The following is a 14,447-nucleotide window of genomic DNA, read 5'->3' on the forward strand; positions in this document are numbered from 1 at the left end:
TTCTCCTCCATCAGTCTCCTCCACAAATCCTGACACCAGACGAAGTGTTCCCTTCCTGCCTTCTGCTCAGACTTTTTGGCACCTCTGCATGCTCCTATCTAGGAGGCTCTGTTTCCTCTCTGCCCTGGTGAGCCTCACCCTCCCATTCTGTAAGACCTGTTTCAGAGGCCCCCTTCTCTGTGAAGCTTCCTTCACCTTCCAAGCCTGACTCGGAATTCCAAAGTACTCCTCATTTCTCACTTGTCTCTAAACACACAGGCCTCCGATTGCACCATTACATTTCTCTCTCCTTGTTTTGTCTCCCCTATAGATGGAAGGTTTTTAGAAAGCAAGCACAATTAGCATCTCTCTATAGCTCCCTAGCACCAGCTCACTAAAAAAGGTCAGATTCAAAGTCCCCACCACCTGCCTCAATATCTTACCATCATTTCCCTCAATTGTCACTTAACTGGGACACACACATACTTCAGCCAAAATGGCCCTCTTCCCCTTTACTCTCACAGAGCCAATTTGATCCAATCAGATCTTTCCTATACTTAGAAAAAAAAAAAAAAAAAAACAAAGCATTTAATTAATCCTTCCCCAGGACTCCATGGGAACCCTAGGGAAAACTGTAAACTAGAGGTTTGGGAATCTTTCTTCCACCCATATCATTACCCTTTTTCTTAAAGAAGACACATTTCCACCCTGTCTCCCCCAGGAACTTATTCTCTCTTGCAGGCCCACTATGGTGTTAGCAGCTGCTAAGAGTTTAGTTGGTAAGGTGAATGGCTCCCAGGGGAGTTTTCATGAAAAAAGAAAATTAAAGAATGGAAAATCTGCACAGACCCATGGAAAGAATCCCTAAATGTGCAATGCCAGGCAAAGGAGTAGGTAGCAACTGAAGGCCACTCACTATTCTCCTACCCACTTATCCTGTCCATATGCTGTAAGTCAGAGATGGAAGTTAGTCAAAGGCCAATGAAGGAGTGAGGGAAGAATTCTTTGCAGAAGGCAACCCAAGAGAAAATTGCAAAACTGGGCAGAAAACTTTATAATGCTTATCACATTAAAGCATCCATTTTGAGAGTCTCTTAAGGGAAAAAAAAAATTTGATTTATGGGCAGGGTGCATATAACAAAGCAAGGCCAAACTCTACAGATACGTTACTGGGAGAACCAGGAAAAAAGAGGCAAAGACAGACTAGTAGAGCCCAGCCCATATCAGCGGGGTCCCCAGGTGGCATGAAAGCTCATGTGGACACAGCTGCCCCTCTTAGCAGAGAGCAGCATTAGCTTATGCCATCTTCAATACCTATGATGCAAATTCAGGCTTGCTAGAGGAGAACAGCCTACCTTGGGCTCATCTGTTCTTAACATCCCAGCAACCATATTCTTTGCAGATTTAAATACAATTTCCAGTACAAAGATTTTTTGGTTCTGATGTAGCCAATCTATAAAACAGACTCTAAGCTATACTCTAAACTTATTGAATAAAATTGACTATGTCAAAATCCAAATGGAAAATGTAATGACCTGGAAAATCATTTGGTCGGATTCTGACTTAAAGTGCTTTGGCCCTTGGGTTAGGGCATGAACTCTTGAACCTTCCATTAGATTCCAAAATCCTTCATAAAACTGGTCACTTGGTGACTGAGAAGAAACACTTGCAGTCTTGCACAACATCTTCAAAACTCATTCTGCCTACCAGCTTTTCCAGCCTGTACAAATGACACTGAGTACATTCCCAGCCTCTAGCACAGCCATATTCTCCTCCAAATGTTCTTACCCAAAAGAAACTCAGTTTCCTTTGACTTGAGGCCCATCAGCAGTCAATATCAAAGCACATCATTGAGTCCAACTGGCACAGAGGTGACTCACCACAGACTACAAAGTACTTCTGTATTTATTATCTCTTCCTCCCAGGAAGAAGGACAAGAAATATTTAATAAACCATACACAAAGCACTGTGCTGGGCAAACACATATGTTAATTCATTTAATTCTCACAAGAACTCACAAGGCTGACATTCAGATTCTGTTTATTACAGATGAGGAAACTGGGACTCAAAGGTGACATGTCTGGCCCAGGGACCATGGCTAGTCATGGTCAAGTGAGGATTCACAGCTAGGTCAGTAGACCCCAAAGTCTCACTCACTGTGCCAAGCATGGTCAGCAGGTCACACCAGATCTTTCTACTTAGCTACTGCACAGTCTTGCTAAGATTCTCTGGGGCTTCCTCTAGAACCAGGAGTAGCTCAACAAAGAGATTAGCAACCTTCAAACAGTTGCTTGCTGTTTCCACCTCCAATGGGGAGACAGAAATGCTGCTCTAATAATCCAGTGGAGGATGATGTGAACAAGAGCAAGGTGCTGGGCTGTGGATGGAGACAGGCTTTGTCAGTTGGATTGGCAGTTACCTTTGGCCCAAAAGTCATAGATTTCCTTAGTACCTGGATTCAATCTCTTTATTGCCACTGAATGCCTTCATCTTAAGGAAATAACTCAAACTTCTAAGTAAATCATACACTAAATAAAAAGTTTATATTTTTTAATACAGAATTTATTTTGGGCTTTTGGAAAGTAAGTCTGAAAATAAGGTTTAGAGAAAGAGACCTTCAAAGACACCTCTCAAAATACATTTTATACAGTCAGACCTTTGACAAGGGTATCAGTTTGCTAGGTCCTAAAAGACAAAACTCAACTGGACAAGGGACAAACCACCCATTATAAAAATCAAAGGGCCTAACAAGGACAAGGGCTTGCATACAAAATTATCTAGATACTGGACGTTAAGAGGGAGAACCCCAGGCAGTGCAACATATCTTTACTGTGCAAATTCTTCTTCATGAAATACATGTTCTGTATATGCCTGAATATTATTTTAAAAATAAATCCAGGGACTGAGGATGTAATCCAGTGGTAGAGTGCTTGCTTAACTTGCATAAAGCCCTGAGTTCAATCCTCAGCACAAAAACAAAAAAAATTTTTTTCAAGAAATAAATCTAAAATTGTAGCCATTTACATTTTCCAAAGATGGCTACAGTGACAGTTCCTAACCTATGTACTTTTCTTACAATGGTATTTTGCTATTCCTCCCATGGAAAGGTGGGATCTAAATGCCCTTCCCTTGAATCTCAAGGGATCCCTTGTGAGTACAGGAGAACTATAGGTGTTAGATAACCTCAGATTAGGGCATAGAAGGCCATTTACCTTCCACCTGATTTTTTTTAAATATTTTTTTAGTTGTCAGAGAAACTTTATTTTTATTTATTTATGTGCAGTGCTGAGACTCTAACTCACACATGCTAGGCAAGTGCTCTACCACTGGGTACAACCCCAGTCCTCCACCTGGTTCATTTAGGACACACACTTTTGGCATGCTGAGCCATCATTTAGCAGTTTGGCTGCCCCAAGGTCACTATTCCACATGGGAAGATTCTGAGGCTAAAAGGAGAAAGAGAGCATTTTCCCTTGTCCCCATTACTTTAGCTCCAGCCATATCTAATGATGTGTGAGACCCAGAGCCAAAACCAATCAGTTAGGCATCTCCCAAATTGTTGACCCACAGAATCCATGAGCATAACAAAATGATTATTGTTGTCTTACATCACAAAGTTTTGGGGCAAATTGTTATGTGGCAATAAACAACCAGGACAAAAATATTCTGATTAAGTCTTTCTGATGCTAATTTGACTTTGTTTCTTCCAAAAATTAGTTCAAATGAGTAAAATGATCATTTCCTCTTGGCATGTCTATAGATTTCCTACTTGGCATCCTCTACATCTGTGAAGGACAATATGCCTTTGGTTTTCTCATTTTCAGTGGATGCTACACATGTCAAGAAGTCAATTCTGCATGAATTTCACAAATAAATGGTTCTACACACCTCATATGTCGTGCATTTCTTTGTCTAGTTCATCCATGTTGGCTTCCACTTTTTTCTCCCAAGTTTCTACTACAATTGTAATCTCATTTCTTTCTAGAGGTGTTAGAAGAAATCCTAGTTCTTGGCTTGCAGCAGTTAATGTCTCAAGTGTGTAAACTTGCAGAGAGGAGCATTCCTCTCTGACCACCTAGGAATGTAAATGACTGTCCCAAGTTGACTTAGTGTTAACAAGGGAAACTGTATAGGAGCCTGGCGGTCTGATCCCCCGTGGCACATTGTGATTGGGCAAGAAACTTATAAAATGTATGGTTTTTCCGGCAATAAACGCATTTGCAGACTGCTCACCACAAACCTGCTTCTACCCAACTCCCGGGGTCTGAGTCTTGACTCCACAGTTCTTACCTGCGCCTAAGCTAGCCTGGCACCCCTACATAGAGGTTCTAACTTTATCTATTTTGTGGACTATTTCCTGTTTCAGTTCCACTAGAGTCATTGGGAGATTCAAAGATATTTTGACAGAGACCCACAAACTAGCAATGTCACCATAAGATGGGGTTCTCACCCCAGTTTGCTGGTCAGAGCACCTTTCAGGAAGCTGGGCTGTCCACACCCAAAACCTGACCCTACTCTTGTGCTTCCCTTATTTTGATTCTTCTCACACCTTATCTCTGACTTGAGTGAAGAATCCTTTGAGGGAAACTGAAAATTAAAAGCAGATCCAGTCTCTTCTACATAGGAAAGACTATTCATCTACCATGCAGGACTCCAGGACATGATCATGCATTTCCTTCACCAACCAGAAGTCTGAAATTCAAACACAAGAGATTTATTCCTTAGAATTAGGCATGGTCCCTGCTAAGTAAGATTCTTTCAAAGTAGAAGGCAAGTGAGAATTACATAGTTGCCATAATTAGATTTTCACAATCAACTGAAGTACCCTTAAAAACTGGAAAGGTTACCCTCTGAGAGGAAAAACTAGTAAGTGAAGTCTACAAACTTTACTCAACATTCGTTGGGTGGTACCAGTCATATGTGGAAACAATTTGCCCTATAATGAAGAGCACCCTAAAAAGTTGACAAATGTGTGACTTAGGAAACATGACAAAGCCTGATTATAAATGAAGTCACCAAAAGGTCATTTCAAATAGGGCAGAAAAGGAGTGTGACTTTTCTAATAAAGCTGAAGTCTAATCAATGAATTTATACTGGTATACTTGATTATTGGCATCCCCAAGTTTAATATATCATTTAACAATGATCCCATCCCAATAATCTATGACTTTTATTGACCTATTATTTTGCCAAGGACTGAATTTGGAACTAAACACACAGTGGGACTGGTCTGCAGCTCTGAGTCCATGGCTGAAGAAGACCCAGCTTCCACCTACTAACCAGGCTCCACTGGGACTCATTCACTTTCACACTCAAAGAAATCCTTATGAAGGAGTTGGAGTTGTTTAACATATTAAGCTATTCTTTACACCTTTTATGGGAAAAATTATATATGATAATGGTATCACAAGGTTGATGATCACTGAGACTTTGAGTATATTCCTCTCACAATTATGCCTAATACACTATAATTTACCTAAAGGATAAATAGAGTACTAAAAGAAAAAAAAAAAGTTGCAGGAAGCAGACGAAATGGAGGCCCCAAAATCCCTCTAATTAAGATTTAGGCTGCAGAATAAGACAGCTTTGAGTCTCATCTGGATCTATCGTATAAGAAGAGAGAAAGACACTGCAAAGGTCATTGACAATGTATCCCAAGCTATGCAGCAAGAGAAATTACCAGACTTTCAATGGCCTGGAAAAGCACCTCTCAAATGTGTGTAACCCCCTCAGCTCTGACTCCACACTTACCATCTATTGCAATAACTGATGTTGCTTCCCAGAACTCTGATGCTGGAACAGAGAACCAAGAATTTCAGGCTACCAGAAGGGCAGCCCCCAATCCTAGTTTCCTCATTTTACTTTGTTTTCTAGTTAACTTAGTTATTGTGAGTTCCAGAGAATCTTCTCCTCTCTGACTGTGTTGAAGGAATCAATTGTCTGGACCTTCAAATGTGACCAGAATATTGGCCTGAAACATGGTGATTATACCTAAGAGCCTCCCTTTGAAGACCATCCTGCTGGAGACTGGTTACCCTCCTGCCCAAACATCCCATGGCTTGTGTAAGACCTATTATAGGCTGAACCGGAGTCTCCAAAAATTCATATGTTGAAGCTTTAACTCCCCATTGTGACTATATTTGGAGATAAGGCCTTTAAAAAATTAAATTTAAATGAGCTCCTAGGGTAGATCCAGAATCTAAAAGGACTGGTGGGTTTTTTGTTTGTTTGTTTTTGTTTTTGTTTTTGTTTTCCACAGATTGCATTTTGATTCACTGTACACAAATGGGGTACAACTTTTCATTTCTATGGTGGTACACAATGTAGATTCACACCATTTGTGTAGTCATACATGTACATAGGGTAATGATGTCTGTCTCATTCCACCATTTTTCCTTCCCCCAACCCCTCCCGCCCCATTTCTCTCTGCACAATCCAAAGTTAGAACTGGTGTTTTAATAAGAGGAGAAAGAGACATGCACAGGAAAACCCAAGGGAGGACATAGCAAGAAGGCAGCCACCTATAGCCAGGAAGAGAGTGCTCACTAGAAACCAGCTTGGCCAGCACCTTGATCTTGAACTTCCTAGTCTCCAGAACTTGGAAAATGAAATTTCCTTTGTCTAAGCCACCCAGTCTATGGCAGTTTATTGTGGCAGCCCTTGCTGAATATGATATCTTTCCATATTTCCTAATTCTTATTTTTCAGTGATTCTGTTTAAAATGCAAATAAACCATTACCAGTCATGAGTAACGTTTTATGCATCAATCTGTCTAAACTTTTCCAATGAGAGACTGAGAACAGATTCCATTTGGGTGAAGGACAAGAAAAGGCTGTATGAAAGAGAGCCACAACATGGGGTTAACTGAGGAAACCTGCTCGGCCACAGATAGCAGTGGACAGGAGTGGTAGCAGGTTTCCATCACCGTAACCAAATACCTGAGAGAACAATTTGTAAAGGAAAAAGAGTTATTGGGGCTCACAGTTTTGAAGGTTTTAGTCTGGGATCCAAACTGCTTTCAACCTCAGTAAGAGTGCCAGAGGGCAGATAGCAGGGCAAACTGCGAGGAGTAAAAGAGAAAGGGCAAGAAGCTGGGGTCTCAAAGTCCCCTTCAAGGGCACACTGGCAGTAACCTCCCACAAGGCCCTACTTTCTAAAGTTCCCATGGCCTCCCCAAAGGGCCACCTGGGGGCAACGCCTCACACACAGACCTTTGGGAGCCACAGCAGGGAGGAAGGGGCAAGTGGAACATTAAAGCCAACACAAGGACACTGAGTACTGGGGAAATAATAGTGAGCCCACATTGATTGTGCTTTCATTAGGTGCCAGGCACAAAGGTCATGGGCTATTTACCCCCTGACAACAGGATATTATAGGAAGTTTAAATCCTCATTTGACAGATTGAGGAATGAGGCTCATAGAAACTACATAGTATTAGATCAAGTATCTAACTCAAAGATGTCTAATGCCAAGGCCTAATCTTTTTTTTTTTTTTTTAACATAACTTTTAGATATAAAATTTTATGCCATAAAACTTACCTGTTTAAATGTATGGTTCAGTGGGGTTTTTTTTAAACCATCATCGAACTCTAATTTAAGAACAAATTAATAATCCCCCAAAAATCCCCCAAGCAGGGCCAAAACCTTGAACACTAAGCCATATAACCTCCCACTACACAGCAGGAGGCTTGGTAGGGTGGTAGACATTGGTTAGAAGAAACCATGAGTTTTTGCACACTGCAGGCGTGTTTAAATTGGGACCACCAATTTAAATTGGAGAGCAATTTGGCCATAGAAAGTTCAATTGAAAATGCTCATGCCCAATGGCCCCGCAGTTCTCTTCCGAACATATGTCCGGGAGATTCCCTCACATCTGCACAGGGAAGAAAATACAGAAATACTATGCATCAATTGTAAAATGGGACTTTGGAAACAACCCAGATGTCTACTATTGTGAGCAGATAAACAAGTCGTAGTATATTCACATAACACGATACACTTAAATAGCCACTGAAGTAAATCAACTGTAAGAATCCATATGAGTAAATTTCAGAAACAGAATGTTGAGTTAAAAAAAGAAGTTGCCAAGTAATATGTACAGTAAAACACTCTTTGTGTCAAGTATCAAAACCATAAACAGTAGGGGGTTTTGTTGCTAGGGTTTCTATTCATTACTTTAAAAAAAATGTGAAGCAAGTGTGGCCTAATAATGAGATGTCAATAAAGCATAAGGATAATACTCTATTCTGGCCTTTGTAACGAATCTTAATGTCTTAGAAAATAAAAGGAAAGTGTTTCTTTAAATTATTTTTTCTAAATAGTACAAAAATCAAACTTCATTGAGATGACTAGCTCAATAGAGAATAACCTTTAAAGAACATTAAATTCTAAAAGTGATTCTATACCAAGCAGGTGGCGCTCACAGCGTTGGCTGCATTTGTTGCATTTTATTCCTGGACCAGCTTGCTTGGGCTTCTTTGGGGGCCTACTTTCACCTAAGGCTGCACACTGACCCCACTCTATCCAAACGGACTCATCCTTCCCTCCTAGCCGAAGTGTCTGTTGCAGACAGATGATGTCTTTGTGTTTGGGCAACAGAAAATTGGGACTGTTGGGCTCATAAAAAGATAATTGTCTTTAACCATGATTGAATGTGGCAGGGGAGAGGAAGCAGACAGCATTTACCAGCCTTCTCAGAGGCTACCCTGGGAGGATGGGCAGTTCTAGGAAACCCTGGGCCACACAGGGGTGGATTTAGACATCTTTACCTCTGTGGTCTTTGATGGATGGAATGTTAATGTCCTTCCAAAATTTATATGTCCAAGCCCTAATCCCATTGCAGTGGTAGTATTAGGAGGCAGGGCTCTGGGAAGGTGATTATGTCACAAGGATGGAGCCTTCAGAAATGGGGTTAGTAACCTTATAGAGACCCCAAAGAGCTCTCTTGCCCTTTTCCTACCATGTGAGGACACAGTTAAAACTCTGCACTTTGCAACCTGAAAAAAGACCCTTGGACAGAACCTGACCATGCAGCACCCCAATCTGACTTCTAGCCTCCAGAAATGTGAACAATAAATTTCAGTTATGCATAAGCCACCGAGTCTATGGTACCGTGTGAGAGCAACCCAAACCGACTCAGTGTTCTGTTAAGACGAGCATTTTTCAGTCTTGGATGTTCACATTAACACATTCTCAAATTGTCCAAATGAAAAGTGTCTCTAATGGCGCCTCTTTTACATACCTAACACAAAACATAACCCCCAGCCTCCTGATACTGAATTTAAGGCCTGCATGCTTTGTCCCTTCCATCCTTTGTCAGGTCCAGGCCACACTTAAACAAGTCGGTTTTCACATACTCCCGTGGTCCCTCTCAGGGGTCCTGCTCACATTGTCCCCACCAGTCTCAATACCCTTTCCGTTCGTTCCTCTTGCTCCATCTTCCCCCACCCTCAGGATGTGCAAGTCTCAACAATCAGCAGCCTCACAAGTGGCCCTTCCTCTTCAAAGCTGTCCCCGGTAGAAGTAACGCTACACTTGGCCTGTACTTTGGGCTATACAGCAATCATGGGTCAAAGCAGATTCTGCTGAATATTATTGTTTTTTAATATTACCTTTTTTTATCTTTCCACCATATTATAGGAACAGAGGAGACAATTTTTTAAAGTCATCCATACTGCCCAAAACAGAGCATATAGAGGTGCTTAATAAATGTTCGTCAAATGAGTTAAATATTTCTCTCTTGACCCATCGGAATGGCATTTCATTCTGCTTCATTTCACTTTAGCGGTTGACATATGTTGACAATTTTGCTATGTAGAAAATCAGGATAAATCTCATACTTTCTGATGCCTCAAGGTGAACTGTTTATAGCAATCAGACTTCCCGGATGATGGAAGAGTGCAGTGGTTCTCCACCCTGGCTGCACACTGTCACCACTTCAGGAGGTTTGGAAAACATCCAGACTCAGACCCCTTCTCTGACACAGCCAATGTGGGACAAGGCCTGGGTTTCTGGAATTCTGAAAGTTCCTCTGGGAATTCTGGTGTGCCAGCCAAGGCTAAAGAATAGACCCTCTCCACCTGCAGGCTGCATAGGCATTTGCGCATCTAGGCTGAGGTTTGGGTGCACCAGCTCTGAAAGGAAGCAGGAACAATGTAGTAAGCAAAGGAATGTCAGCCCTATTTGCATCACAGACCACAAACTGCTTAAGCACCACCTTCCCAGCAGTTTTCATTCAAAGAATGGATGAACTCATTCGAAGCACATCTTATCTACTCCTTAAAGCCCTTACAGGATTCTCCCTAATGCATAGCCAACTTCCACTTTTCCACTTCCCCTTGTCCTGTCAGCAGTTACTGCATGCATTTGAAAGTCATAAAACTCTTTTCCTTAAATTAAAAAAAAAAAAAAAAAAAAAAAAAGTTCTATAAACTATGTATCCACTAAAAGAATATGAGTACTGGCGATGTAGCAATAAGTAAATATGGATACAAAATCAAGTCCAGAGTAAAGAGTTGAATATAAAATATATTCTATGCAACTAGATGTAAAGCCATGCAAATAAGAGGGACTATAATTTAGTGGAATTTTTTTCCAGCAATAAGTTACAATATTCAATGGAGATTCAAAATTATTTTTAAAGTACCATCTAATTTAGACTTGCTCTATAAAGTCTGTTCACCACCTAACTGGGGTCTATCATCGGTGTTTTTATAACATTTTCCAACCAAAAGCTACTGTTTCTGTCTCAGATGAGTTTCTTCCTCAACGGCTCTGTTAGGTGGTCTCCAGACTGTGGGTTGTTTTATAAGGGTTTTGTTTCATGATTATTTTTTATCTTCCCCAAGAAAGTTTTCCTTCCTCTAGTGACATCACATAATTGAACAACTCTAGAAGTATATTCTTGTTATCTATCAGTCCAAGGAGTTAATTCCTTACAAACTAAGCATTCTTTCTCAACAGAGTTGGGGTGACACTTGCTCTACCTTAAGAATAAATTCTTTAAACTCGAAAACAATTCTGTTTCCCTTTTGTCTGTAAGGAAATCACATAAGGGAATTTATCAAGCAAACAGTGTCTCCCTGCAGGGTAAGAGAGAAAATGAGAGAAAAAGAGAAAGGAAAGAGAAAGGGCGCGCATTAGAGAGAGTGGAAAGTGAGGAGGAGGAAAAGCAAGTGTGTTGGAGAGAGAAGCAAGAAAGGAAAGATAGTGGTTGAATTCCACTGGGCTAACAGGGGACCAATATCGGAGAAGGATACTTGCAAGCTGACTGATGAACCAATAGCTAGCTAGGATGTTCACAGATTGACAAGTGGTTGGGAGGCGGGGAAATGGCTGCAACAGAAAGGGCGGGGGAGCAGCTTTATATATTACATTGTCTTTGAAGGAAACTGAATAACAACCTGCATTCTTCACATCATGAATGGATGTTTTTTTTAGAAAAGTAGGCATTGATTTAGTTGCATTTTAAAATGTTTAAGCAACCTGGCTAGGAACCTGAAGTTTATATCATTGGTAAGGGAATAAAATTTTTATAAGTAAAATCACTGCCCTTAATTAACATTTAATAAATATTGTTATTTGTTTCCTCTCTTTTTTTGTCTAATTTTTTTTTGTTCTAATTAGTTATACATGACAGTAGAATGCATTTTGACTTGTCATTATTGGTTTAAGCTGAGATATACATTACTTTAAGAAGAATGTCCTCTGAAGGCCATGTAAGTACAATTCAAATGGAGCATGTCAGTGCTTATAAATTGACCCCATCCCTGTTCTTCTTTGAGGAAGTCGGTAATCACAATATTAAGTTTTCCATACATGTATGATTACATGAATGATGTGAATCTACTTTATGTACAAACATAGAAACAAGAAGTTGTACCCCATTTGTGTACAATGAATCAAAATGCTGTCTGTTAAAATAAAAATAAATAAAAATAAGAAGAAGTTTTCCTCATTCTGTCCTTTGCCAGTACCCATCACATAACCAATTTACGAGGGGGGAAGACCTCATGTTCCCAGGTTCTTGGGTAGGAACAGGCTATGCAAGTTGCCCACAGCCCTTCCCAAAGCTCTCTCTCTCCTTATTCCTTGTGCATCTTGTCACTTTGGTTCCTGCTGTCATTTTAACTTCCATATATATATTCCTTTCCCTTAAAATCTCAATCTCAGCATGGATATAATCCCTCATTGTATTTTTGTTTGTTTGCTTTGTTTTTTTTCCATCTTACCAGAGCAGCTAATTTGAAAAAGTATACTATGATCTAAAGTGAGTGAGAGGAAGCCAAATTAGCAAAATGGACTTCAACAATATTAAAAACAAGTTTCCAAAGTACAGGTTTTTAGCCTGCAATATTTAGTCCTAAATATTTCTTCATATCAAGGGAAACATTGCAAGGTTGTTGAGACAATAAATGGAATCCAAAGAAAAATAAAATTGGATCCTTAACTCACACCTTAGAATAAAATGAATTCCACATGCAGCAAAGATTCCAGTATATAAAAACATAAAAGTACTCAAAGAACATGGAAAAATGTGTTTTGATCTTGAAGCAGAAGAAGGCCTTTCTAAACAAAGTCTGAACCAACACCCTAAGCCAGAATATCAGCTTGAAACATGTGACCACAACAATTGGAACCATCTAGAAGAAAATAAAATCACCATAATCCAAAACCAAAACCAAAACACAGCAACCAACTGGGAAACAATACTGTATTGCTTACTACAGAAAACAGGCCTATTTATTTAGTATAAAGCTTCTTCACAAATCAAAAGGCTAAAAACCCAACATAAAAAATGGATAAAGGACAGTATCACAGGTTGCAGGTTTACCAATAGATGAAAAGGTGCTCCAACTCATGATGGAAGGAGAAATGTAGAGAGAGAAAGAGATGTCAAGTAAAGTTAAACTATTTGTATCTCTCAATCTGGCAAAGATTGAAGTGTTTGACTCTGTTCTGTAATTGATTGGCAGAGGGGTTGGAGAGCAAGCACTCATTGGTAAGAACAGGATTGTGCACTGCTCTCAGGAATGTAAATGGTTCAGTTGCAATGGAAGCATGGCAATTCCTCAAAAAATTAAAAATAGCATTCCCAGCAATTCGACTTCTGAATACATATCCAAAGGAACTGAAAACAGGATCTCAAAGAGATATTTGCACAACTATGTTCATAGCAGCATTGCTCACGATAGCCAAGAAGTGGAAGAAACGTAGGAGTCCATCAGCAGATAACCATAAACAAAGCATGATACGTACACACAATGGACTATTGCATAGGCCTCAAAAGGAATGAAATTCCGAGACAGGCTACAGCACAGAGGGACTTTGAGGACTTTATATTAAGTGAAAGTAGTCAGCCACAAAAGGACAAATACTATATGATTCACCTTTTATGAGGGCTCTAGAAGAATTCAATACATAGAACAGAGACAATCGCGCTGTCAGTGGCTGTGGGGAGGGGGAGAATAGGGATTTGTTTAATAGGTGCACAGTTGCAGTCTCACAAGATTAAAAAGTTATGAATATTGCACAACAATGTGAATATATGTGACACCACTGAGCTGTGTGCTTAGAGATGGTTAAGATGTAAAATTTCGTTATGCAGTTTTTGCCGAAATTAAAAATTCTTTGAAAGATTTTTTTAAGAGTAAGAATTAAATTGACACAACTTTGGTGAAGAAAATTTTAATAAATATTTATATATTTATTTATAAATACATAATATTTACAAAACTTTTAAATTTTTTAAATTATTACTTGTTCTAATTAGTTATACATGACAGCAGAATGCATTTCAACTCATTAAACACACAGGGAGCACAACTTTTCATTCCACCACCTTCCACTCCCATACCCCCTCCTTTCCCCTCCCTCTCCTCTCCCCAATCCAAAGTTCCTCCATTCTTCCCTTGCCTGCCTCCTGCATTATGGATCAACATCCACATATCAGAGAAAATATTTGATCTTTGTTTTTTTGGGATCGACTTATTTCACTTAGCATGATATTCTCCAGTTCCATCCATTTACCATAATTTCAAATTATGCCATTATGCCAAATTATGCAAATACCATAATTTCATTCTTCTTTAAGGCTAAGTAATATTCCATTGTGTATATGTACCACATGTTTATTAGCCATTCATCTGTTGAAGGGCACCTAGGTTGATTCCATAGTTTAGCTATTATGAACCAAGCTGCTATAAACATTGATGTGGCTGCATCACTGTAGTATGCTGGTTTAAGTCTTTTGGGTATAAACCCAGGAGTGAGATAGCTGGGTCAAATGGGGTTACATTCCAAGTTTTCTAAAGAATCTCCATACTGCTTTCCAGAGTGGTTGTGCCAATTTGCAGTCCTACCAGCAATGTATGAGTGTACATTTCCCCCACATACTCGCCAACACTAACTGTTGCTTGTATTCTTGATGATTGCCATTCTGACTGGATTGAGATGAAATCTTAGAGTAG

The sequence above is a fragment of the Sciurus carolinensis genome, chromosome 15 (genome assembly GCF_902686445.1).
Source record: "Sciurus carolinensis chromosome 15, mSciCar1.2, whole genome shotgun sequence".
In the NCBI taxonomy this organism is placed as follows: Eukaryota; Metazoa; Chordata; class Mammalia; order Rodentia; family Sciuridae; genus Sciurus; species Sciurus carolinensis.